The sequence below is a fragment of the Callorhinus ursinus genome, unplaced genomic scaffold (assembly GCF_003265705.2).
Source record: "Callorhinus ursinus isolate GAN/ISIS: 27379988/994484 unplaced genomic scaffold, GSC_fseal_2.0 scaffold6, whole genome shotgun sequence".
NCBI lineage: Eukaryota > Metazoa > Chordata > Mammalia > Carnivora > Otariidae > Callorhinus > Callorhinus ursinus.
In genome coordinates this window covers 39,350,519-39,378,451 of record NW_027397068.1, presented here as the reverse complement: position 1 = coordinate 39,378,451, position 27,933 = coordinate 39,350,519, and the positions used below count along the sequence as shown (strand labels likewise).

Genomic DNA, 27,933 nt, shown 5'->3' with positions numbered 1-27,933 from the left:
TGTAATAAATCCATTAAATAGTTTTTTTTTAGAGAGTAATAAGTGCTGTGGGAGAACAAGGATGCCAGAGGTGGGGAAGGTTGCAATTTTAAACAAAATGATCAGGGCAAGGCACACTGAGTTTGTAATATGACACACTTCAAAAGTTCAAGTGTAAAGGAAACCAGTCATGAGAATATCTGGAGAAAAAGAGTGCTCTTGGAAGCAACCAGGGCAAAGTCAGTAAGATGGGGACAAGCTTGGCATGTTCAAGTAGCACTGGGAGGCTAATGTGATGGAAATGAGAGATCAAGGCAGAGAACAGAGAAAGAAATGGAGTCAGAGAATTACTGGGGTGAGGGGTGGAGGAGCTGTCCTTGTAGGAATTGGATTTACTCTGCATGCAATGGGAAGCCATTGGAAGGCTTTAACCAGAGGATTGACATGATGTGATTTACAGATTACTCTGACTCTGTATTAAGAAGAAACTGTAGTGAGGCAAGGGTAGTAGCAGGGAGACTAGCTGGGAAGCTATTGCAATAATCTAGGTGAAAACGATGGGTTTTGGACTGGGGTAGGGCCACAGGTAATGTAAGAAGTGATCAGGTATATTTTGAAGGTAGACCCAACAGCATTAGCTGGTGTATTAAATGTGGGATATGAGAGAAAGAGCAGGGAAAAAGTTGACTCCAAAACCATGGGCCTGGAATCATCATCAAATGACAGGGTGGGAGACTGCAGGGAGAAGAATTGGGGGAGAAGACCAGAGTTCCATTTTGGACATGTTAAGTTTGAGATCTTCCTTAGCCATTCCAATGTAAGTTTTCAATAGGCAATTTGACATACAGGACAAGGGTCTGGGCTAAAGATATATATTTGGGAGTCAATGGCATATACACAGAATTTGAATTGGCAAGACTAATTGAGATGGCTAAGGGAGGGAATGTATATAGACAAGAAGAAAAAGAACTAAACTCTGTGGCACTTCAACACTGAGAGTTTTGGGGGCGGTGGGGCAGGGAAGGGAAAACCAGTAAGAGGAAAGTAAGAAGTAGTAACCAGCGGCAGGGGAGGAAAAACCAGGAAAGTGTGGTGTCCTCAAAACCAAGAGAAAAAAATATATATCTATAAGGAAAGATGCTTTAACTCTGCCCAGTGCAGCTGACATGTTAAGTAAGAGGAGTCCCAAGAACTGGCCATACATGCATTTAGCAGTGAGAATGTTGGTGAGCAAAGCAAGAGTGGATGGCATGATGGGGGCAAACTCTTGATGAGAGGGAGTTTAGGAGCTAGAAACAGACAGGGTGCATAGACAGCTATTCCAAAGAAATAGATACAATTATTAAATCTGTTTTACCGAGGTCCAAAGAGTGTTTGTACTTATCCAAGTTCATATAATAGTAACCAGTAGAGCTGGCACCTGAAACTAAGTTTGCTGGAATTCAGACTCCGCTCTCTTGACCACTGCGTTATATTGCCTGCAATCTGCCCTGTTGACAGATGAAGGAAGAAATATAGATTAGAAGTGCCTAATTGTCTCTTATCTTTTGTGTTTTTCCACCAAGAATTCAGACCACCATTCCTACAACCTTCCGCAGCATAAATTCCTTTCTCACCTCTTAGTGTCATTCTCTTTGTGGCCTTCTTATTTTTTGCTTGTTTATACATCTTAATCCCCTTCAGCTGTTTTGCCCATCCCCCACCCCGTCTTCCAGCAACCACCAGTCTTTTCTCTGTATTTATAAATCTGTTTCTGTTTTCGTTTGTTTGTTTGTTCCCCGTGTGGCCTTATCATCTCACTTTTGTAACCACTTATCCTCACTCATCCGACTCCCTCCTCTTAAAAGAAAAAAATTATCTTGTTTACCTGTATGTCCAATTACCACATTCAACTGTTTCCAGATCTCTGAACCCATACTTTATTTCCCATTCACCTAGGAATCCTATCCTTTGGTTCATTTCCTCTACTCAGCAAACTCTATCTGTGAGATTTATAAAAAAAAAAAAAAAAACTACCACTGATCTTGGCTGAGAGATTAACATAGCTCATATAGTCAGAAAATAGAGTGAAGCATCTTTGTGTGCATATATATGGTTGAGGCTGGAGGAAGTAGCAGGCAAGCAACAAACCAAACTGGAGATAAAACTCCAGAGTAAGTTAGATTTCTAGTAAGATCTGTAGTGGTGTTGGCAAAAATGGACTCAAGGGTGGCAAAACGCAATACGGTCCAAAGCATGAGAAAGGGAGAAATTGGAAAATAGAATTTCATGCCAAAGGGCTGGCAAGATACACCAAGCGAGGATAAGGAGTGAGTCTGGTAATCATTGACATGGGCCAGTCAGATGGCAGGGGAGATCATCAAAGGGAGCCAGCCCAAGAGCATAGATGACTTGGCATGAGCATCTTGCTTTTCCTTTTCTCCTCATCGCATGTCTTCAAGAAGCTGTGGCTTATTTGTTCCATAAAGTACTACCCAAACTCCTCCTCATACTGGAAATTCATAGTCATGGTGACAAGCCCAATATAAACAAAGCCTCTATTTTACAATGCACTCTATTTTAGGTCGCTTGAAATACTGATTTCTTCACAGGTACTACTAACCTTTATTGACATGACAGTCCTAGTCATAAGATGCATTTTTGTAACACACGGATCTATCCCTGACAATGCATGCATTTTTCAGCCTGTTTTTGCATACACTAAGCTGTTGCATGTGTATTGCCGACACTATCTCAGTGAAAGCCCATGACTCATGATCTGGGGCTCTGAGTCATGCTCTGAAGTTATGTGAATTAGTTTTAATTTGGTGCTTTCCAGCTATCAGTATAAGCTTTGCCTGCTGAGAGCTTTGTTTTGTTTTCCTTCCTAGTACTTGGAACTTGCTTAATTGGTAGTTGATAACTTCCACAGTGTGCATTTTATATGACGGAGTGAAAGTTGGCTCAATGGCAAGCAAAAAGAACAAAACAAGTAGGCACTAAAAGGAAATGGTATTGTGAAAGACATTAGTACGGAGGAAAACAGAGATTTGGGAGATAAAAAGTTTTTTGTTTGTTTCATTGTAAAGCAATTCACTTCATCTTTTCATTGCAAATCACAAATGAAGATGATAACCCTGGAGAACTAGACAGATAAGGAAAGAGGAGATGGGAGGGAAAAGTCTTGTCTGTTCATGTATCCGTACAAGGGTCTCTGAGATTAAATTATTGTACCAGAAAGGGAGAATTGGATTAAATAAGAAGAAAACATGCACGCACCCGGTGCTTCTACCATAGCCTAATGCCTCAGGAAAAATAAAATCTGAGGTTGTAGCATCATTTTATGTTCTGACACAGTCTGGTATTTGAAAGGCTTTATGAACTAGCATCTGAGAAATTAATTGCTCCTACAATTGAACTATCTGGTTTAGGAAACATGTAGACATTGATCTCAGTAAATTCACTTATATGTTATAACAGATAGGGAGGAAAACTTTAATTGTTAAGGCGTTTAGAAGGAGGATCTTCAAAGTGTGTCTATCATTTCCTTTTTTTTTTTTCTTTGTTGCTCTACTATTTAATCTTCGCTGGTTTTCTGTGGTCATTTTTTTAGTAAAAAAGTTTAATTTTTGCTAAATGCTTCACGTAGATTTTCAGACTTTTAAGTAAGGAATACTTTACATTCTGGGAATTCTACAGTCTCTTATTCATAATAGTTTTATACACAGTTAACACTTTATTATTCATTCCCAGTGGATAATACAGAATTAATTTTTATTTCATGCTGTAACATATTATGTTTGTTTTCCAGAAAATTCATCTACTTTTGGTCTGTAACAAGATATTAATAAAACAAGAAGGCCAAATGTCATTTAGCATCCAGGATAAAGCCAGTCTGTGGTTCCATGCTTTTTATGTATTACAGATGTGACTAATTCAGAAGCAGATTGCTCTTGAGTAGATATACACTGCATTCCACTTTAACAAAAATAAATCTATTTCTTTTTCCTTTTTTTTCTTTACTTTTCCTTTGAAAAATATTCCCCGAGTCTCAGCTATTGTGTAGGCATTGTGATAGATGTCACAGATGAAGATGTGAACAAGAAGAACAGACACATCCCTCATTCTCATGGACCTTAACATCTAGAGACGTGGCCAGTTGTTGAAGAAATCCCAATTTTCAATGTCATATAGAAAAGTATAATGAGTTATATATTAATCTGTGAGTCAGGCTTCCTGAGGAAATGACAGACCTGGGACCTAAAGTAATAAGAAGGATAAAGCCAGATGTCAAGGAGGAGATTTGGGGGGTGAGTACATTCCAGGCTGAAATTTGGTGTAGTGGTCAGGGTCAGATCATGAACAATCATGGACTGTTCCATCTTTCCCCTGAACCCAAACCTGGAGATGCCACAAAGTTAAAAAGGAATTTGATGGGTCCCAGAATCTAAATCAAAAACTATAAAAAGCTCTTGGAGAGCCAGGACATAGGTCAGATCCCACAGAACCTGGAGGAAAGCTTTCTAGCTCTACTTTACTCTTCACATTATGCTGGCCAATTAAGTGTGTGCTCTGCCTTACCAGGTTTGAGGAGTGGACAGAAAACATAAGCTCCAGTTCAGGGCCTGCCCCAGGTGGCGGCTCATCTGGGCCTTGCTGGTGCTTGGTGGGTAGGAAGAATAGAATAACCACCTAGTGCTGAAGAACTAAGTAGCTTCCCATCACTGAACTCCTACTGGGTAACTACAAGAAGAAGAGGCAGCCCCCAGAAAAGCAGCAGTGATTGGCACAGGTTGAGGGAGGACAGGTTACAAAGTACAACACTAGAGACTCTTTTACCCTTTATGGCCATTGCCCCAACACACACTTCATTTTTACCAAAAGGTGTGTCAGCTACGATCTGAGTCATCATCCTTCCCTTCAGGTACACATCACCAGTGAGAAAGACACTGGTTCCACAAATCTGAACACGCAGGAAAAAACAAAAACGAAAAACCAGACATCTGAGGAGCACATATAAGCTCTATGAAAGAAAGACTCTATCTATAGGAAAGCAAAACTAATGGACCAGATTAATATATGCAAAATATCTGTATCGAGAATAAAGAATATTGTAAACATCAAGCAGTTAAGAAGGTCATTAGAGATAGTAAGCATGAAAAATATAATATTGAAATAAAGGACTTAATTTCTTAGATTGAGAAAACAAAGCATCAAAAATGACTTCAGAGAAGTTCACCAGGGACTCCTTTGATTAATACTGAGATTCCTATACAAAGTGAAACAATTTTTCCTCTCCAATCATCGAATATATATTTTAAAATTCCTCAAAGCTTTCTTTATGACCTGTCTGTTAGCAGAAGTAAAACAATCAGGTAATTCTCGGTAAAAAAAAAAAAAAATCATTTTTTCACAAATAACACAAATAGGATATAAATACATACTTCTTGCATAATCTTCGGCACAGAGTTATTGAGAGGAAAAAGTGAACATCTCTTCAATATCACTCTCAACACAGTGTACTTTTCTTTTCCTTTAACAGAAATAGGATAACATGTTATTCTGTAACATGGTTTTTTCATTATAAAATATATATTTTGAATAATGTAATATAAGTATATATTTCCCATGACCTTATTTATAGCTCATCTCTTCTTTTTTAAAAATGTTTTGTCTTGACTTTCTACTTTATTTCAAAAGTATACACAGTTATATGCTCATAAAAAAGCAACTAACATGCAAGTGTATATAGAGCAAAGTCAAAAGCCCCTTTCATCCATCTATCCCTTCATCCTTTTATCCATTTATACATACACACATGAAAAAATATTTTATATATTCCCAATGCTGTGAATTCAAGGACTGGGGAAAAAAAAAGATAGAAAAAGAAGCTTCTACTCACGTAGGTAATGAGAGAAGACTGCATCGGTTTCCGTTGCACACGGGTGTATAAATTTAAACTCTTGTGTTGTAGTTTAAACATAAATGGAATCAGACTCTATGATACCACAGTTTATTTTTTCACTGGATAATATTTCTTGGCAACCATCTCAAGTGAGCATATGGTACTAGCCTCTAGTATTAATGAATGAGAACTCCATTTTGCCATTGCAGCCCAGATAACATCTAGGTCTTTTACCAGAACTATTTGGAATTCTATTAGGCTGAACCTTATTCTAAAGATAAAACGACATGTTCGCCATGAAGAGTTTTCTGAATAAACAGTGGTAATACACAAACGTCTGTCTGGGACAAACAGTAACAAACTATAGACAGTATTTGAGTTTTTCTTTCATTGGAGTTTAAGGAGTTTAGTAGTGTTGCAGATGCATCCCATTTTCTGGGCTGCTCTGGGTCTTTGCAAAAATTGCACTTTAAAAACTAGCATGAATTATGATAAAAATTAAATAATTATTAGAAAATAATTTCTACAAAAAATTGGAAGGGCATATTTACGGAGTTTTCACAAACACAAAGGAGACACATCGTTATGGTTACTACTAATTTTATAGTCACTGCAATTTGGAAGTACTCTCTTTTCTTAACATTGTGTTCATTAAAATAACCCAACTTTTCTTTTGTGGTTATGTCACTAGTTCAGTTTAACTATATTAGTAATAACCTCCTGGTTTGTAGTAAAAAAAGAGATGCTATCTTTTCAGAATTTTTGCTATTATACTCATTGTACAATGATGACATTATTTCTTTTTATTTTTTTGACATTTTATTTATTTTTATTTTTTTAATTTAAATTCAATTAATTAGCATATAATGTATTATTGGTTTCAAGGTAGAGGTAAGTGATTCATCAGTCTAGTAGAATAGCAAGTGCTCATTACATTACGTGCCCTCCTTAATGCCCATCTCCCAATTACCCCATCCCCTATCCCTCCCCACCAGCAGCCCTCAGTTTGTTTCCTATGATTAAGAGTCTCATGGTTTGTCTCCCTCTCTGATTTCGCCTTGTTTTATTTCTTCCTCTCTTCTCCTATGATCCTGTTTTGTTTCCTAAATTCCACATACGTGCAAGATCATATGATAATTGTCTTTCTCCAATTGACTTATTTCGCTTAGCATAATACACTCTAGTCCCATCCATGTCCTTGCAAATGGTAAGATTTCTCTTTTTTTGATGGCTGAGTAGTAGTCCATTGTGTGTGTGTATATATGTATGTGTGTATATACACATACATATATACACCACATCTTCTTTTTCCATTCATCTGTTGATGGACATCTAGGCTCTTTCCATAGTTTGGCTATTGTGGACATTGCTGCTATAAACATTGGGGTGCAGATGCCCCTTCAGATCACTACATTTGTATCTTTGGGGTAAATACCCCATCGTGCAATTGCTGGGTCGTAGGTACCTTTATTTTCAACTTTTTGAGGAACCTCCCTACTGTTTTCCAGAGTGGTTGCACCAGCTTGCATTCCCACCAACAGTGTAAGAGGGTTCCCCTTCCTCCACATCCTCAACATCTGTCATCTCCTGACTTGTTCATTTTAGCCACTCTGACTGGTGTGATGAGGTACCTCATTGTGGTTTTGATTTGTATTTCCCTGATGCCAAGTGATGTTGAGCATTTTTGCATGTGTCTGTTGGCCATTTGGATGTATTCTTTGGAGAAATGTCTGTTCATGTCTTCTGTCCATTTCTTAATTGCATTATTCTTTGGGTGTTGAGTTTGATAAGTTCTTTATAGATTTTGGATACTAGCCCATTACAATGATGACATTATTATACTCATGACATTTTATAGGATTACTGGAAAAATTAGAGATATAAAGTTATTTGGTTCTTCAAACCAGGTCTGTATTCTCCTTTTTAATACTGGATATTACACAAGCTAACATTTTTGTTAGCTTATTAAATCTCATCTTGTTTAAAAAATCAAAAATTTTACAGAGAATCTTTTTCAATTATTTTTTTTAAAGATTTTATTTATTTATTTATTTGAGAGAGAGAGAGAATGAGAGATAGAGAGCACGAGAGGGAAGAGGGTCAGAGGGAGAAGCAGACTCCCTGCTGAGCAGGGAGCCCGATGCGGGACTCGATCCCGGGACTCCAGGATCATGACCTGAGCCGAAGGCAGTCGCTTAACCAACTGAGCCACCCAGGCGCCCTCTTTTTCAATTATTATTTTTCTTCAATTATCTTATATTTGAAGATATGAGAATGAAGAGGAAAAAAGCAAAAAAAATATAAAATATAAAGTTAGAGAGCAATAGGGAGTTTTATATACAGTTTAATGAATAGTATATGGTTAAAGACAAGAAATAGTGCTATCAACTCACAAATGATTAAATAAACAGTAGTTAAATTAATCAAAGCTTCATGTTGCCCTTATTTAAAACAAAATATTCCCTCTCTCTGGTTCCAATTATTTTCTTTTGTGTTGTCTCTGCTGATAAATCTAGATCCTTATGGAGAGAGTGATTATCTTATTCCTCTTTGTCTCCGCAGAAAAGGATGCACAAGATACCTCAGTAGTGCTTAACACATTACTTGTTGAATTAATGAAGAAAGACATTCACAATTTTTCATGACCACTATCTTCAGGCTCGGACAAGAGAACAATCACAATTTTATTTTGCAACATTTCTCCCCAGGGGTAGTAGAAGCTTCCTTTAATCTTTTGTGCATATCATGTCCCAAGTGACTTAAATTCATTCTCATCCTGTCATTGGGAGCACCAATGTCCCTGTTTTAGGATCTTGAGGAAAAAAAAATACTTACAGTCTAATTCTAACTTGACTCCTTTAAGTCAAGCTTGCCTTCAGAATATTTTGTAATTGCAGTAATACCCTAAAAAAAATCATTCTACATTTTTATAAGGCTTTAGGTATAATTTTTACATATATTATTTTATTTAGTTTTGTAATAACATTGTAGCATCAGTGCTGTTAAGGAAAAATGTGGAAAAAGTGAGGTAGAAGGACGCTTATATGTGCTTTCAATGAATGTCACACTGGGGCATTGTTTAATAGGCTCACCCACAAATTGTCAAAATCTCTAAAGCAACAAACCCTTTCTTTGACATATCTTTATTACTGATCAGAGTCCAAACTCTATAATGTTACATGTTACCTTGTAGATTTTGTCTCGTAGAGATGCAAGTAATTTCTGTTTAGATGAAATTAAAACCAAAAGATATGGTTTTGTGGCCCTTTAGGATGTTATCTAGGTTTGTACCTAACCTAGAAATCCAACACTTTTTGTTCAGTGCCTACAAATGCCCAGTTCCTCAAATGCCTTTTGAATCAGTTTACCATCTTGTTTCCCTAATTGATATTGACATTGCCATATTGATATATACTTAGTCTTTATATAATCCCATGTTTTTTAATGTTCTTGAAAAATTATTCTTTGATATTTCCATCCTCACTTTCAATTAGCTTCCTTGAGTCGATTGTAAAGAAAGAAACACAGAAGAGTTATTATAAATGAAATGGGGGCTTATATGATCACTTGAGTCAGTGTATCCTAACTATTAATTCTTGGAGGATAATGACTCATAGGTCACAAAGTTCTGTAAAAACTGAAACTAAAACTATCCAGCATTTGCCTATGGGAAAACTCAACAGTACCAGACTCCACTAACAGGAAAGATGGAGGAGGAAAGCGAGATGAATAAGACCAACCATATAGAACCATCATTTTATTCTTCCTCTACAAGTTCAACATGAAAAACATATGAAAAAAGAGAAAGAGAGAGACATATGATACATGGCCAAGTCAAGATGAAGACAAAAAACGGCTACCCATTTGCGAAACAGAGACATCAACAATTTATTTAAATAGTCATCAAATCAAAAGCAAAACTCAACTCTGATGAGAGCAAGGTCACTTCAAGTAGTGCCTTAATTCTGTTTTCAGTTGTTGTCTTTTACACGAACTAGAGAAGTTTGTTGTTTTTTTTTTTTTAAAGACCCCATAAATTTATTTTTATCGGCGAGGAAAACCAAACTCAGAAACACCTCAGCAGAGTCCCCTTACATCTCTTTGACCAAAATTAGATTATATGTCCATTTCTAAACCAATATTTACAAAGTCTTAGCTTCTATCAATTGCAACTCACCACTTGGGGCTGCGCCTGGAACTACCACTCCCCAAGGATAGGGTTATGCAAAGGAAAGTAGGTACCTGAACAAAATATAGTTTGACTTGAAAGAGAAAGGAGAGAATCCAGTGCATAGTAAGCAACCAATGGCATCTACTATGAGACAGCCTTTAGTTTATTTCGGCTCTCTGGTCACAGCTGTCACTCAGAGCTGGCTCCATCATCCAAGCTTAGATAATGTGAGCTCTTTTCCAGGATCTTGAACTCAGAACTAGAGAATGAAATTGTTTGGTTTTGAAGATGGTGTCCATGAAAAAAATCCAAGTGGAAAAGTGATGAAGACGAGTGTTGGTACACCTTGTCTCTGGTGACCGTGATCTCTTCAGATGCTCATGAATCTTTCCTCTTCACATGATTCAGTAATATGATCCAATAAATGTTTCTTTGTCAAAGTTAGTTTGCATGGGACTTATGCCACTTGGACCCAAAGAGGTCTTGAGTAATAAAGCAGTGCCTTATGTGATCTCTGCTCCTGTGTAGTAGTCCATTACCCATTCACCTCTCATCTCATAAAAAAAGTACCCTGTGACGAGGAATGATTTCCTGACTCCACCCTCACCTCTGGGAATGGGCCCAGATTGTTCTTAGCTGGATTAGTACATCCCACCCCCTTGGCTATGGTGATTGGTTCAGAGATCCTGAGTTGATATGAGTCAGACTCAGGACTTCTGCTCAGCTTTGGGAGCAAAAAGATTTCCGATGATGTGACCTGACCTCTGACCCAGCCAGCCCGAAGCCAGGTCCACTGTGCAGATGGGAACCCCAATCCTGCGATTTAACTTCGCTGTGCCTCAGTTTCTACTTCTCTAAAATGGAGATATAACAGTCTTCAGAAAAGTTTTGTAAGGATTAATGAACTAATGCATGCAAAGCAATTAGACCAGTGCCTGACACGTACTTAGTGTTCAATAAATGCTACCTATTACAATTATTAAGGCTTAGATTGTCAGTTACTGAGCAAATGAATACTCTTTTTTATTTGAGCCAGTTTGTGTTGGAATTTCTGTCTCACAGAAGAAAAAAACTAAACTAAACTGTATGGATCACACAGAGAAGATGGGGAATTATTCTCTTCTTCTCCCATCTAAGACGGCATGCATATGTCCATCATATCATGCTACCCAGAGGAAGGGCATGGCTCAGTTAAGAAAGAGGCAGAATACAGCCATGTGTAATAAATCTATCACATTCTGCATGGAGCTCTAGTCCCTCCCCCAATAATGTGTCAGAGCTGTGTGTAGCTTATTGGTCAGTGGCTCTCAGAATTGCCCAGAGGCCCTGTTAAAGTACACTGGCCCTACACTCTGCAGTTTTGATTCAGTAAGTCTGCCCATAATTTTGCATTTCTAACAAGTTCACAGATGATGCTGATGCTGCTTGTCCCTAGACCACACTTTAAGAACCACTGTTCTAAAACATGGAATCCTACCTAGCCAGTAATGATAAAGGCATAAAGATGCCTGTCTCCTCTAGCATTCTAGGTAAACCATAGAGAAGCTGCCTGAAGGTAAAAGGATTAGCTAAATTAGTGGCCTACCAGATCCTAGTGTGTCAGATTTGTTCTCTTAGCATTTTGTTAAACCATCTTTTCTGGTTCTTTATTCATTTATGTCTTCCCTAATGCAAATATTAAATCAGTAAAACACGTGCATCTGCCCTTATAGTCCATGGACTGAGTAGAGGTCATGATAGCTATTAAGGTAGAGTAGGAAAATGATTGGGTAGAACAAGTTATATTCTTGGATGCAAATGCCCCATAACAAAGCCAAAAACGATCTATGTATATATACTAAATGTGGAAGAAAACTATTAACTGTATTGAATTAAGATTTATTTTCTGGCTTTTGTGAGTGATGTTTATTTCCTTGCCAAATACTGCATAAATAATATTTATAAAAGTTATACAAGTTGTTCAGATATTTTAAGGGACTGCTAGTGAGAGAATGTTTTTAAAAACTTTTATAAAAATGAGCAACAGTTAATAAATCATAGAAAAATATACATAGTGTTTCAAAAACATTAATTTGAGATACTTGTGTTACTTAAATATCTTCATATTTTCTAACATTCCCTTTAAGATATGTAAATTGAAAATCTAGGGACCCATTACAAAATTTTAAAAATAGCAAAGGTGCCAGTTTGTAGAGATCACACTGAATTAATAAACATCTTCTAATGATCTTCTCCCAAAACATTTAAGTAGAAATTATTTTCAATTTTAGCTATTCATTTTTTAATCACTAGAATACAAAGAATCACTAAAAACAAACCATATCTTTATCATCTTCTTTATTTATTTGTTTTGGGTAATCTTAAGACTTAAGGATATCCAGACAAATTCTTTTTAACTTAATGGAAGGAAGGAAGGAAGGAAGGAAGGGAGGAAGGAGGGAAGGAAGGAAGGAAAAGAAAGAAGAGAGAGAAAGAGAGGGAGGGAGGAAGGAAGGAAGAGAATGCCATGCTAAAACCGCATAAGACATGATTTATCCTCATAGAAAATTTTAATTAACGGCTTAGTAAACTACCCTAAACTTATGGGTTCATTTAAATATGGAATAAAGCTAAGTGTAGTGGTACAAAAAGCACCATTATGACAAATAACAGAAAATTTATCTTGGTATTATGCCCAGCACATATTCATTCAGACTGAGAGCTGTGTAAAAACAAAATGGAGCCAGAGGGAGAGGCTTGAATAAAGAAGTAGAAAACTAGATGTTGGCATTTTCTCATAATTCTTGTCGCCATGCATTGGCTACTGCTGTTCCTATATAGAAGTGACAATATAACACTCTAAGAACTTTCTTTTTCTTACTAAAACCAAAATAAGATTTCAAGCTATACGATAAAAGAGTTTGGGGTTTGGCGAAACATTCAGTTGTCTTAGTGCATTCATTCTATATGCGTGTTGCAAAAGATTTAACCTAAATAATATGTTGAAGTATTACTAGACGATAAATTGTCAGCAATAAAACTCAATAGCTTTTTTATATTCCTGTAAAAACTATTAGAAAACTTAAGTGAAATTAAAAAAGACTTATTTACAATAACTCCAAAACAATGTAACACACAACAAAGGAAAAGGTGAGGTTGAAGGAACACACGGGATCCAGAACATGCAGGACTTTACCTCCAGGCACCTGGATGCCATGCCAGGGCTTAAATGGGAACATGTCCCAGTCTGTGTTTTTTAAAAACCCACTTAGGCTGCTGAACAGAGAATGATGTATAGGAGCAAAAGTGGATTGGAAATCAGCTCTCGTCTAGGTGAGTGGAGATGGGGAACTGGATGTATGTTTGTAAAGTGCTTGGCATGGGTTCTTGTGCAGAGTAAGCACTAACTAAAATAGTTAATCAACACAATCCCATATTTATATTTATATGTTTCATAATTTTCCTCTGAATCATGTCCCTCCTATCATGTCAAATTCAGATATAAAAGCTAGTTAAAGGCCTTCTGTTATTCAGGTTTACTTTATTTTTCTCAATTCCCCCCCAAAAAAGTCATTCCAGGAAGCAGAGCAAGTGGAAGCTATCAAGCCATAAATTCCTTGGCTTTCAAACACCAAATTTTCACACTTGCTCCACATCCACCCTAATTCTTTCCCCCTGGTACACTTGGAAGAAGCATTTCTCCACCCAAGGTCAATCACTACCTCAACTCAAGATTCATCCCCTCCAGCCTTCTTGAGCCACCTACCTCTCCTTTTCCATTGATCACTTCTCTCTCTGGTATCCTGAACCACTATTTATCTACTGACTCCCTCCCCCAGCACATAAATATCTGAAAAGAATTCCCAACTTTCTTCTTCACTTCAAAGTTTCTGAAGCTCTGAAATTTGTAGTCTCCTTTTCCTTACACTTATGGTGTCTGTTCCCTTACTTCCCCCTCTTTCTTCAACCTCAGAGAATTTAACTTTTGGCAGGAACTATTCTTGCCAAGATCACCAATAACCTTTCTGCTACCCAAGAAAATGGGTTCTTCTCAGTCCTTCTCTTACTTGGGTTCCCAGATGCTTTCACTACTGTGGAGCAATCTTCCATTCTTTAAGTGCTCTTTTCTTGAATTCCATGAAATTTCTCTGGAAATTCCACAGGAATTTTCTTCCTGATCTCATGAACTATGTTAGGCCCCCTATTAAATTCTTCCAGAGGAAGATATAAAATGAAAGTTTTAGCCAAATCCCTAAAAAGATTCCAAAGTGAAGTGTCAAACCAGATGGAAACTTTTAGAGAAAAATATCAAAATCAGTTTAATGACTCTTCAACCTCATGTTCATATTGAGAGAAAGAATTTTTTAAGATGATTTCTTGAGAATAGCTCAGCTGTGAGCTCAATGTCCATCAGTGGAGAAGGGCTCTCCGTCTGCACCTCAAGCCTAGTGAAAGGGACTTCCAAGAGACCTTTTAAAGGGCTCTCTACTTGTCAGCTCCAGTTCGGGACACAGAGGAAACTGGCGTATGGCATGCTGTCCAAAAATTTGAAGGATGAGAGATGGTCTATATATGAAGAGATGAGCTGAAGAAGAGAGGGCTGCCTTGAAATCAGCCCACACTCCTAGAATCTATAGGTGCAAAGGCTGTGTAAGGGTCCCCAAATCCAGTTGTGGGTCATGCATAACAGAAAGCAGATGTGGAGTTGATTTAGGTCCTGCTTAACAGGGTTATCCTGGGGTATGGTTAGGGAGTGGGGGACTGGGAAGAGGTTCTTAGAGGAGATAAGCTAAAGGTAGCCCAACATTCCTTTTTTTTTTTTTTTTAAAGATTTATTTATTTATTTTGAGAGAGTGAGAATGAGAGAGAGAGAGAGAGTACATGAGAGCAGGGAGGGTTAGAGGGAGAAGCAGGCCCCTTGCCAAGCAGGGAGCCCAATGTGGGACTCGATCCCGGGACTCTCCAGGATCATGACCTGAGCCAAAGGCAGTTGCTTAACCAACTGAGCCACCCAGGCGCCCCGGTAGCCCAACATTCTTAAGGAAGTTCTATGCAACCTGTAAGAGGAGAATATATCACCTTATGCAAGGAAAGCACAGGGAAAAGGCCCCAGTAAGGACACACAAAGCACCCTCAAAAGAGTCAGCTTTAGAGATGTGCCAGGCAGGCCCAGAGACAGAGAGTTCAGTTCAGGATAATCCTACTCAAACAAAAATTTTTCTGTTCCCCTTCCCTCCCCTGCTGCCTTACACCTCCACCCTTTCCCCAGAAGAATCGGAAAGAGCAACCAGTAAAAGGGTAAGGATATGAAAGACAAAGAAAAAAGCAACCACACGTCTTCCCTGTAGGAACCTAAACAGGAGAAGGGGATAGCTTGTACACTGAATGGACTTGGAAATTTTGACTATTATAAAGGAAAAGCAAAATTACAAAATTAGAAACTATTTGCAATTTAGTGACCATAAGAGAAAAATGACACTACTAGAGTTTTCATAGAAGCAGTGGAAGATCACCTTCCACCAAGTTTTAAAGGGGTCATGAGAAATAACATAAAGGTACATTGTCTCTTCACTAATTTTTCCTATGTGCTTAAAGTGCCAATTATAATCCCATAAAATGTTACATTTGTAAATTTCAGCACAGTTATAACTACTTATTTGATGTCTGATTATTCCATGACAGATGTCTTGTAGCTTCATCCCTAAACCAAGAATTCAGGATCCCAGTCTCCTGTTAGTCTTAAAATTTCATACTATTTTCCAGACATGTCATGGCCAATATCTTCTCTCAGCTTCTGATCCTGCTGTTGTTCCCAACTGTGACATCTCTACTTCTTTAATTCACTAAGCTGAAGAACTTAAATTCTACTTAGCTTTAAGGCCCATCTCATATCTTTCTTTCTTCGTGAATTATTTCTCACAGCTCCATGCCCCACTATCTTCTTGGAACTTCTCTAATATTCTCGTTTTCACCTTTCACATTTTCATGTATTGACTTATCCTTCCAACAGTATTATACTATCTTTTTGAGTACAGGCCAACTGTTGTATTTTCACAATCAATTGCAGTTAAAAACGTCATTGGCTTCAGGGCAGCTGGATGGCGCGGTTGATTGAGCATCTGGCTCTTGGTTTTGGCTCAAGTGATTATCTCAGGATCATGAGATGGAGCCCCACAATGGGCTCTGTGCTTAGGGCAGAGTCTAAGATTCTTCCCCTCCCTCTGTCTCTCCCCACCCCCCACTCTCTCTCTCTCTCAAATAAATAAATAAACCTTTAAAAAATTCATTGGTTTCCCCAAAAGAATATTTTTAAGAGTCTACTTTAGGTCAAGCACTAAGCATGGATTAAAAAATATGTAGGATTTTGACATAATGTCACCTGCATAATATCTTGTACATAAGGTGGAACCAGTCACTGGTGTTCCAAATGTGCATTTTGTTTTATGAGGCTTATTCTATTCTATTCTATTCTATTCTGATGGAAAAGAAGTCTAAATAACATTTTGCTGCACTTAAATTCTGCAGGTTTTATTGTCCAGTAGTTTCAGAGCTTCTGGGTCTGTGTATTCATTGCAGTTTTCAGACTGTCATTAGAAAGCAAAGTTCATGGGGCTCCTGGGTGTCTCAGTCGGTTAAGCATCTGACTCTTGATTTTGGCTCAGGTCATGATCTCAGGGTTGTGAGATGGAACTCTGCGCTCAGCTCCACGCTCCACACTCCCTTTCCTGACCAATTTTTCATGATTTCTTCCTCTATTTTTCTTCTCTTTGTTATTCATCATAGTCAAAAATTGTTTATAACCAACAGAAGTTTAACATGCATAACACCAACAATAAACGTATAAAAAAGAATGGTTTGAAGAAAATATGCTGAAATGCTAAGAATGGTTGTGTGGTTGTATAGTGCAACTATGAGCATTTTATTCTTCTTTTTGTTTATTTTTGATGAGTGTTCATTAATAAGTATATATATACAGGTATAATAAAGACCTAATCATTAAGAGTTAACTTTATGAAATGTATACTATCCCCTTTCCTTTTACTAGACTTTAAACCTAAATAAATCCCAGCCTTCTTTTGTTTTACTATTATTGTGTATGTACATAAGTATGTCAAAGGGAAACTGGGAAACATTATTTCAGGGACATAGCTAATTGTATTCATGGTATTTAAAAAGACTATGTATGAAAATCTCCAGTAATGCTTTATTCCTTTGATGAGCAAAGCACTGAGCTAAGACAGACCATTTTTTAATCAAGCATGTTCAAGAGACAACCTGCCCACATGCTGATAACATCAAAAGTAAGTATCTTAATTGTTTAAATAAATGCATCTAAAAATCTTTTTGGACATCTCAAAAACTATTTCCATCAGTGAAAATACAAAAGTACTGTATCTGGGCCATGTTCATAGTTGTTTATTTAAAAAAAATTTTTTAAAGATTTTATTTATTTATTTGACAGAGCGATAGAGAGCACAAGTAGGCAGAGAGGCAGGCAGAGGGAGAGGGAGAAGCAGGCTCTCCGCCGAGTAGGGAGCCCGATATGGAACTCGATCCTAGGACCCTGGGATCATGACCTGAGACTCTTAAACAACTGAGCCACCCAGGCACCCTTATAGTTGTTCATTTTAAGTGTGGTGCATTGTATTATGTTTTATCTCAACTTAAAAGATCAGATAAATATTAAATTCTTTATACTGTTAAAGAGACATAAAGCTAGCTGTATTTTTTGAGAAAATCATAAAACATTAACATAATATGAGTGGTTGAATATCTGAGGCTTCTTCCCAATGCGTTATTTTGTATTATTTTATTGACTTTCAAAGTTTTCCTACATTTTTAGTTATGTCTCTTACCTCTGAGCCATCTCTCTCTCTCTCTGTTTTGTTTTTATTTCTATTTTTTGTCTTTGCTAAATTTCTATCTCTTTGAAGCCACTACTTACTTTGAAGTTTAGCCTGGGGTAGCATTTGTTTTGTAAGCCAAGAACTAACCTGGGAGAGATAATTACAACTATGTGATAGTGTGAAGGATTCTTTATTCTAGCATAAATATTTGAAGGTTAAAACAACTTGGGCTAAAAAAACTGCAATGAGAACTACAAAAAAAAAGTGTTAATGGAATTATTCAAAAGCAATCTTTGAAACGTTTAAGAAGTCACATTTCCATTAGTTGCAGTAAAAGAATAAAAGGATAATTGGCACTGAGATACGATCTTTAAAATTTTCAGTTTTCGCTATTTCCTATAATAATAAAATAATAACAATAGTGAGCCTAACGAACTAAAATATTTTACCATCTTACACTAATGGAGATTATCTATGCATTTTAACACTCATTAATTTAACAAATATTTCCCAAGTGCCTACTAGATTTGAGGTTATTGAGCTGAGCATTGGGAATATAGTAATGAATGAGATGCGGTCCCCACTCTCGGTGAAATTTCAAGAAGACAAGTAAACCAGTAATTTCAATATAATATGGTAAATGTTACAATTGTATTGAAGTTACATATGGAAATGAGACCTATCCCAGTTTTAAAGGTTTGGGAAAAGCGATTGGGAGAAGGTAGCAGACAAACTGAGACCACCTCTCTATGAGAAAAAAAAAAGGCATTTATTTAGCAGTGGGCAGTAACCCTACATTGAGACAATATTTATTTTGTCAACAAATAGGTGAAATAGTTATAAATAATGTATCATTTAAGGTAAGAAAAAAGAAAAGACTAAGAAACAAATGATATTAAGAGGGAATTGAAAAACAAAGATGAAGAAGAGAGTATTTAAAACTGGATCGTTAAGTAAAGAAAACTCTTCTTAATTCTTCTTTTAAAAATACCCTCCAATAATCAAAGAAAACAAGAAACAGAAGCACAAATTCCATATTCAGTGAAAGTAGGAAACAGAAGACATCTGCAACCCCCTCCATAATAGATTATAAACTTAGAAAGCAGATGAAGAAATGGAATATGACTTAGCAGGAGGGAGAGAGTTCAAATCCACGTGCTTATGACAAAGAATCCCGATGCAAAATAATCTGGTTTGTTGTTCAGATCCCCTGAAAGTCTTAGTAATCAGAGATGTCAGGAATCTCTGAAGGTAGGCATATCAAGGTTTAAAGACAGCAGGAATATTTATAAATCTTTAAAAGAAGCAGTGCGACTCTTGAGTTTGTCCTCTCTCTGCTTTTAGGTAACTCCTCCTCAAGTACAGTAAAGGAAATGGATTTTTTTTTTTCCCAAGAGAAATTGAACCTGAATCGTTTCAGACTTGGAAAAGAAGACCCAGAGTAATTCTGGAATAAGATATTAGACTTAATTTTGGATGGTGATGTGGGGAGAGTTGGATGGAATTTAGCAAAAATCTCCATACTCAGTTGTGAGCTAAACAGCTCCTGGATCTATCCAGCCCCCAAATGCCAGCTATCAGACTTACAACTTCAGGGCAGGACTCTGGAGGATCTTTCTCTAGGAACACTAAACCCCCAACAAAAATTACATAGGTCCACCAGTCCAATGGACAAATCTGCCCCAACACAAAAAACTTCCAACCCCTCCATTAATGCTTCACTCTTGAATAAATATTGATCCTTAGAGAATATTAAGGGACAGTCTGAACCATGAAAGACAATGACCAAAACAAACTATGAAGTACACCTCAGAGATACTTAAGATGATACAGGGAAAAAAAAGAAAATATTGAAGGAACCATGATCAATATTCTCAAAAGATGAGATGATTTTACTTCTGTGAAACAATGTTAAGATTCTATAAAAATAGGAATAATCAGAAAACAAAAGGAAAAAGTGTTCTTGGAAATTTAAAATAATACCCAAACAAAATATTCAATAAATGGGTTAGAACATAAAGTCAAGAAAATCTCCTAGGAAATAGAACTTAAAAGCCAAAAATGATGGTAAATAGAAAAACAAAATAAGAAAATGGAAAATTGATCCAAAATGTCCTACATTCAACAAGTATCTATTCCAAAAAGAATTAGTAAAAAAGAGAATGAGAAGAAAATTTTCCCTCCCGAAAAGTAAAAAGTGAAGAGGAATATTTCCCAGAATGAGGAAAATAATCTCTATATAGCCAACTGAGTATTCAATAAATTAACAAGGGCAGAGGGACTTACACCAGCTCATTTTATTATGAAATCTCAAAAATAAAAAGATCCTAACAGCTTCCAGATTTTTTAAAAAATAAAATTACATAAAAGCACTGGGAATGGACTTCTCAACTACAAAATTAAATGCTAGAAGACAAAGACCATGCCTTCAAAAAGATTTTTAATACTAAATTCTATAACCAACCAAAATATCAATCAGGTAAAAATAGGGACTTTGCAAACATTAAAAGACTCAAAAAAATTTACTTCTTTTTTTATCCTTTTGCAGGAAGCTATTGGAGAAACTTCCCATCTAAAATGTGTGATTAAGCAAAGAAGAAAAAGCATGAGTCCCGAGAAATTGAGGTCAAACATGAGAGATATATGAAAGAAATTCCATGGTCAAGGGCAAGCCTAGACAGCATTTGGTTCAGATTAGAGAAGGACGGATGGTTTCAAGAGAAAAATCTTCCCTTAAAAAAAGGAAATGAAAGATTATTTGATAGATTTAAATGGTGGAAAATCTATTGAGAAACTTTGCAGAACTACTGGAGGGGTAGAAAACTTAACGCCTGATCCAAAGAAACCAAATAAATGAAAATTGTAAAGCAATGATTAACTCCAGGAAAAATTTTAAAGTACAAATAAAGAGCCTACATCCATACCATTTAGCTCAGCAATGAAAAAGGTCTGCATAGTCATATTAATAATTCTAACTATGGATTTTAAAAATTGAGTTATAACTATATTGGGTTGATATGGGAATGATAAGGGGAATGTAAAAGAACTAAAAGTTTTACCTGCTTTAAGAGAAAGTACATATAAAATATCTGAAATGAATACACCAAAAACTGTCAATGCTTCGACAGTATTTAGGAATATGTAAGCAAACACCACAAAATAGTGTAAAAGTTCAAAATAGTTGCCTTTAAGTAGTAGAGAAAGCAGGGAAACTATGAAAGAAGGGGATGTCTGGTTTTATTTGTTAAAACTTTAAAAAACTATGTGAATGTGTTATTTGGCTAATAGTAAAAAACATTCAGCATCATAAATATGTTACAGGATATTTAATATGGTTGACCATATAGCTCTACACAGAAAGTGGAAAACAACACAGCTAACCTTCCTATTTTCTATCAGTTCTTTCACTGTGTTCCTGGCCTTTCGACCAGAACATCATCTATTAGTGAATCACCAGCAATTTAATTTCGTAAACACTTTTTCTCATCAAGTCTCCAATCTCGGCACAGGCATAAATCCAAATGGTTTAAGAGTTTCAAAGTAAATGTTGACAGAAGTCTCAGGATATTTCTATAAGATATTTACAAGTAAAACAAGGAGGAAACATTGTCCATTTCTTTGAAGGATATTATATAACATGCGCCTTTCTGGTATATTTATAAATGATGAACCATCTCTAAGAACGTTCATCTTTCTTATTAGAGATATTCCTGCATTGCCAGGGATCTCCTGATCAACCTGACAGACAAACTACTCCACATATTTTATATTTATTTCCAGTTAAGCTTACTTTTAGAAGTTAGGATATGTCAGAGCGCCTGGGTGGCTCAATCACTTAAGCGTCTGTTTTCTGTTCAGGTCATGATCTCAGGGACCAGGGATCAAACCACACATAGGTTCTGCATTTAGTGGGGAGTCGGCTTGAGAGTCTGTCTTCCCTCTTCCTCTCCCTCTGCCCCTCCCCCCCACTCACCCTCTCCAAAATAATAAATAAATAAATCTTTTAAAAAAGTTTCTCTTAATGAAAAAAAGTCAGAAAAAAATAAAATAAAAAAAATTTAAAAGTCAGTAATGTGCCAAAACTTCCAGTAAATTAGTTACTCCTATTATTTCCTTTAATCACTATAATCTTGTGAAATAAACATTCTATTGACAGCAGAGGCTCAAAGGTTATATGACCATCCATGGTCACATAATTGGCATGGAACACAGCCTGGTCCTTCTGCTACCTCCTCAGAAGATGGTAGAGACTTTCTTCTAGTCAATATTTAATGTTACCAGGTTTCCAAATATTTGTTGAGTAATCTAGATCTGTGCTTTAATGCTTTAATGTCAACAGAGATTAAATGTTCCTTTTACTCAGAAGATTTATTAAATCCGATTTGATACATTTAATCTGTTTACCAACACAGTCAAATCTAAAGAAGCAAGAACATGGCTAAAGGAATATTCAGTTTAATAGAGTCCAAAACTAGTTTTTATCTGCTAAATTATCTGGAGAAACATAGAGTGATGTCTGCAGCTTATTCTGAAATGCATCAAAAAATCAGATGAATTGGTGAAAAATAGAAAAAAAAGATAGATGGCTATATACATGATAAAACAAGTATAGTAAAGTGTTGATTGTAGAAGATACAGATTTTTACCATAAAATTGTTTCAGCTTTTCTATTTTCTATTTGAAAACTTTCATAATAAAATATTGGAGAAAAGAACTAAATCCTTTGGATCGCACTGTCTAATAGAAATATAATGAGAGCTACAAATTGGAGTCACAAATACAATTTCACTTTTTCTGTAGTCACATTAAAAAATGAGAAAAAGAAACAGGTAAAATTAATGTTAATAATATATTTTATTTAACACAATGCATTCAAATATTTACTATTTTCAACATGTAATCAATAACACATTAATGAGAAATTTTATATTCTTTTTTCATAATAAATCTTCAAAATCTAGTGTATGTTTTCCACTTAAAGCATACCTCAATTCAGGCTAACCACATTTCACATGCTAAATAGCTACATGTGACTGCTGGCTACTTTATTACCAGTGCAGATCTCCATATAAATACACTTGCTACCATGTTCATAAATTTACATGAAGCAGCCACATAAAGCAAATATAGTAAAAGAAAAATAATTTCAAAGAGAATTATAATGTAATAAATTATGACCACTTTATAGCAAGTCTCTTGGCTAAAAAAAAATTTACCTAAAATTTTTATATATTTCAAAATAAATATTCTAATAAGATTCTTCTGCTTATTCTTAAGAGCAAGAAATAATCTATTTGACAAGTGAATTTGGAATATAAGGACTTAAATCACATTTTTAAAAACTACAATTCTTACCGCCCTCTACTCGTCTTTACTTTTCCACAGTTGTATATATAATAGTGTACAAAAAAAAAAAAAAAAACACCTTTTTTCCAAACCTTAAGAAATATTTTGCTAGGGCACATGGGTGGCTCAGTTGGTTAAGCATCTGCCTTCGGCTCAGGTCATGATCCCAGGTCCTGGGATTGAGCCCTGCATCAGGCTCCAGGCTCAGTGGAAGAGAGCTGGCTTCTCCCTCTGCCCCTCCTCCCATCTCATGTGTGCGCTCTCTTTCTCTCTCTTCTCTCTCAAAAATAAATAAATAAACTCAAAAAAAGAAATATTTTTGCTAGATTTGTGGTATTTTCTCAGCATTTTCTTTGTTTTTCCCTTTTAAATGTCTGCTATGATAACATACTTCTTAATATTAATATTCAGCACACCCCAGAAATAAAAGTAGAGAGACATATACTGACCTTGCATTAGATGATACAATTTCTCTGTTGTTTTAAGACCAGTAGTCTTCTGGCAAAGTTGGAATTTCTAAGATTAGAAATAACAGAATCATTGATCTTTCTCTAGAGACTGAGACTATTATCCAAAATCTTAACGATCATAAAAATAAAAAGTCTCTTCTGCAACATATCTAACAGGAAAATTTTAATGAAGAGTGTTTGTCCTATCATTCCTTAGTGGCTTAAAGCAAATATGATTACAATTCCCAAATTTCTCACTGAGAAAACAAATATCAATTTTGAAATAGATTAGATTAATATGATACACTAAGATTAATATGATTTAGTCAATTAAATGAGCTTTATAGATAGAAATGCATTAGGGGAAAAAGTACATCTCCATTAAATTTGAAGCTGAAGGCAGCCTGCATCCAATGACTGGATGCTAGTGTCCAAATGCCTGGCATTTGGGACAACCCTGAAGCTGGAGCTGAGATGACTCCAGAGCTCCCTAAAACATCATTTCGTTTGTTTCAACTGTAGCACAGTTCAGGCTCCCTTTCTGTCCAAACCTGCTTTCTTCACTCTCTCACAGGTGAATGAAAGCACTTTCCAATAAATTACTGCATACAAATTCCTTCTCAGACTAATTCTGGCCAGCGAGCCGAGAGCTTCCGTGAGGTCATTTCCACCCTCGCCATTGAATTTTATGTGTGAGTTCTTCACTGTCTCTTTTCTCCTTCTGCCGGCACCTCACGTGTCACCTGTTCCAAATGATATGGTTACACGTGGTGAGACCTAGTCTGCTGGTGACTGTATAGAAAAAAACTCCTCCCCTTGCCTCCTACCGACCGATACTAGATAAGCAGTGGGGACAAACAAAATTTATGTTATTCTGCAAAGCCTAGCCTCTCTTGGTTAATACAGTATCCATAAGCATACCCTTCTCTTTTGGGTAATATATTTTCTTGGGAACAAATGAAAGTCAATTTCCTGGGTTGCATTCCCCAACACAAAATGAATCCAGAAATTTCTGTGATACTCATTTTGATGACTAAGAAACATCACCCCCCATTCTTACATTTCTTTTCTTGCCTTTGGGTTCTCAAAATATTATAGTGAAAAATGTTTGGAGATTTTTTTCTGTAAATTTGGCAGTTCCAAGGGCACCTGGGTGGCTCAGTCGTTAAGCGTCTGCCTTCAGCTCAGGTCATGATCCCAGGGTCCTGGGATCGAGCCCCGCATCGGGCTCCCTGCCCAGCGGGGAGCCTGCTTCTCCCTCTGCCACTCCCCCTGCTTGTGTTACCTCTCTCACTGTCTCTCTCTCTCTGTGTGTCAAATAAATAAATAAATGTTAAAAAAAATTTGGCAGTTCCAGAATTTATATCCTTCAGTAAAAAAAAAAAAAAAAAAAGATGATACCACCTTAGAAAGTGATGATGAGAATGAAATAATGTATTTGAAAACCTCTAGTATATTGTAGACAGTAAGTTGGTTTCCTTTTTGTCTTCCTCTCCTGTAATAAAAAATGTCAGTTAAATACAGCATCACTTCAGTTTTACCAACTTGATAGGGTGTTGCCACATGGATAATCTCAAAAGAAAGATCCTCTGAAATTCAGAGTAAATAAAGCAATTAGTCCCAGGCATCAAGGGCATGGTTTATTTCACAAATGAGTAAACACTGTCTACAGGGTTCTGCTATTTATAACTAGAAGTTCATACTAAGATTAGTAAGTAAAATACTTGTAATTTTCAGTTATTAGCTCCTCATTTTCTTTCTCTTATTGTAAAGTAATTCAGGTTCTTTACCTTTTACCCTGTTGTACAATACTTCTACATGTAGAACAATATATTGATGGTTTAGAATTGGTTTTGAGCGGGAGTTGCAAAATGAAATGCTAATGAGGGCCAGAAAGGCATTGTAAAGTGAACCAGGTTTAAGAAAAAAAAGGAAAATTAACACATAGTTCTCTAAGCTATCTTTAACTTCCTCAATTTGGTAGAGCATGGCTCCCAAAATCCAGGTTACGGTCTTTAAATGCCAGTCCTCACTCAGAGGAGCCAGGATTCCTGAAATGGCAGATTCTATGTCTGGGAAAATGTACAAGATGAGATTGGGACAGTTTGTCCAACAGGTAACAAAGGAATTTTCAAAGTTCACTAGGGTGAAGTCAAATTAAGCAAAAGGCAGAAAAATATAAGTCTCAGTAAAGACAATAACCTCTATGGGTTGAAACATAAGAAATATGTTTAAATACATGAGCTCATAATTCTAAAAAATACAAATTAGTCTCAAATGGGGGTACTAATTATTTTGAGAAACTCATAAATAGAGGGAAAAAAATCAAGCATTTATTCAGCCTTTCCTATAAGAACTGTACCACTACATAAACAAATGATAGACAAGAGGATATTTTTCTTAGTGGAGGCATTTCAGGTATTAAAGACAGGATAGTTTAATTAGACTATCAACATTTTGCAACCTTTAGTGAATTGATGGATCCAGGTATTGAACACACATTAATGAGATGGAGAGAGACCCTGAGATTTTGTGCCTCTTGATAGAATACACCACTGCCAATGAAATACTATTTCCAAAAACATTCAAGCCAGTTTACAAGAAATACAGACAATAGAGGAACATGCTAAATTTTACCATAGTAAATCAGCAAATTTCTGTGATAAATACTACAAAACAATCAACTAGGTTTATTGAACAAATAAATAGCCAGAAAAAAGAGACAAAAAGAGGGAGAGAGATTGAGAGAGAGAGAAAAACAGACAGATACAGAGATGGGAGAGGCTATAAATTAGAAATTATTTTAAAGACATCAATTGATTACCTCGTGTAGACATTATTTTAATCCTGATTTAAACAAAGTATAACATTTATGAGACAATTGGAAATTTTAACACACTGCATAATTTATATATAAATGCTTACTGTTAATGTTTCAGTGTGACTGTACTATGATTATGTGATTGTCTTATATAAGTGTTCCTATATTTTATTGTTACGTGCTGAAATACAAAGAAAATCACAGGATGTCAGGGATTTTCTTTTCAATAACACAGCGGAGGGAAGAGGGTGGGGATATAAATGAAACAAGATTGGACTTAAGTAATGACAGTTAAAACCACGAAATAGGGTCATGGGGGATTATTTATTTATACTGTCTACTTTCCTACATGTTTGAAATGTTTTACAATAGAAGCCGTTTAAAATTGAAAAAAAATCTGAAATAAAGAGCTACAGAATGGATTTAAGAAATATCTCAGTTTTGGGTGCCTGGGTGGCTCATTCGTTTAAGCGTCTGCCTTCGGCTCAGGTCATGATCCCAGGGTCCTGGGATCGAGTCCCACTTTGGGCTCCCTGCTCAGCAGGAAGCCTGCTTCTCCCTCTGCCTGCTGCTCCTCCTGCTTGTGTTCTCTCTCTCTCTCTCTCTCTCTCTCTCTCTGTGTCAAATAAATAAATAAATAAAATCTTAAGAAGAAAGAAAAGAAATATCTCAGTTTTGCCTTAATTCTACTGTAAGCAAAACAATAAAATGAGTATGATGGTAAAAGGCAACTGCCTCCCATCCCTGGGGCTGGGACAGTGGAGACTGGTGGGGACTGCAGCAGATGGAAGAGTGCATGCATGCCCATTGCAAGAGGAGTGGCCCAGCACAAGGTTGATCCACACTATATATGGCGGCCAGGTGGATAATGCTAGATTTCCGATGTTTTCAGAAAAATTGCAAGTTGACATATGTAGATAAAATTATCTTTGGTGTTAAGTGTTGGCAACTAATGCAAATTTCCTTTAAATCATTCTATGAGTAAGTATTATATGGATTAAACAAAACATGGTATTTTGCAACCTCTGGTTTATAAAGAATCATCACAGTACCTTAACAATTGGCTTCCTCATCACCAAAGGGGAGTCACTGGTTATAAAACACCAGCAGCTAAGTGTCCTGGAATACTGCCAGGAACCCCTTGTTTGCTCTTCATGCCTTTGATTCACCCCATTGTGCCATGTCCAGTTTCTCTTTCTAGGGCCCGTCTCTCCAGATTGAACCTTTGGTTGGAATGACGGCTTGACTTTTGACACCAGATCCCCTCCTGCATACAGTATTAGTCAGATCTTCAGAGTCTCAGGATGCAATCCAGCACCACTTTCAGCGAAGCTTCCGTAAACCCTCACCTCTGTCCAGTATCACAAGCACCCTGCCTGTCCAGAAGGCCTATTTGGTAAGAGGTTAGTTTATAGTTATCCTAAATATTAATTAATGTGACTTTACTAAATACAAAA

At 36.4% G+C, this 27,933-nt stretch overlaps 1 long non-coding RNA gene across 1 annotated transcript; it reads right to left on the bottom strand.

Annotated features, from left to right (window-relative positions):
• Positions 1–1,399: 1,399 nt before the first annotated feature.
• Positions 1,400–27,641, bottom strand: LOC141372909 (uncharacterized). The gene is made up of 4 exons (XR_012378428.1): positions 27,529–27,641; positions 23,656–23,722; positions 5,403–5,491; positions 1,400–1,469 (listed from the first exon to the last, which is right to left on the bottom strand). It is a non-coding gene; the product is annotated as an uncharacterized lncRNA (long non-coding RNA).
• Between the last annotated feature and the right edge of the window lie 292 nt (positions 27,642–27,933).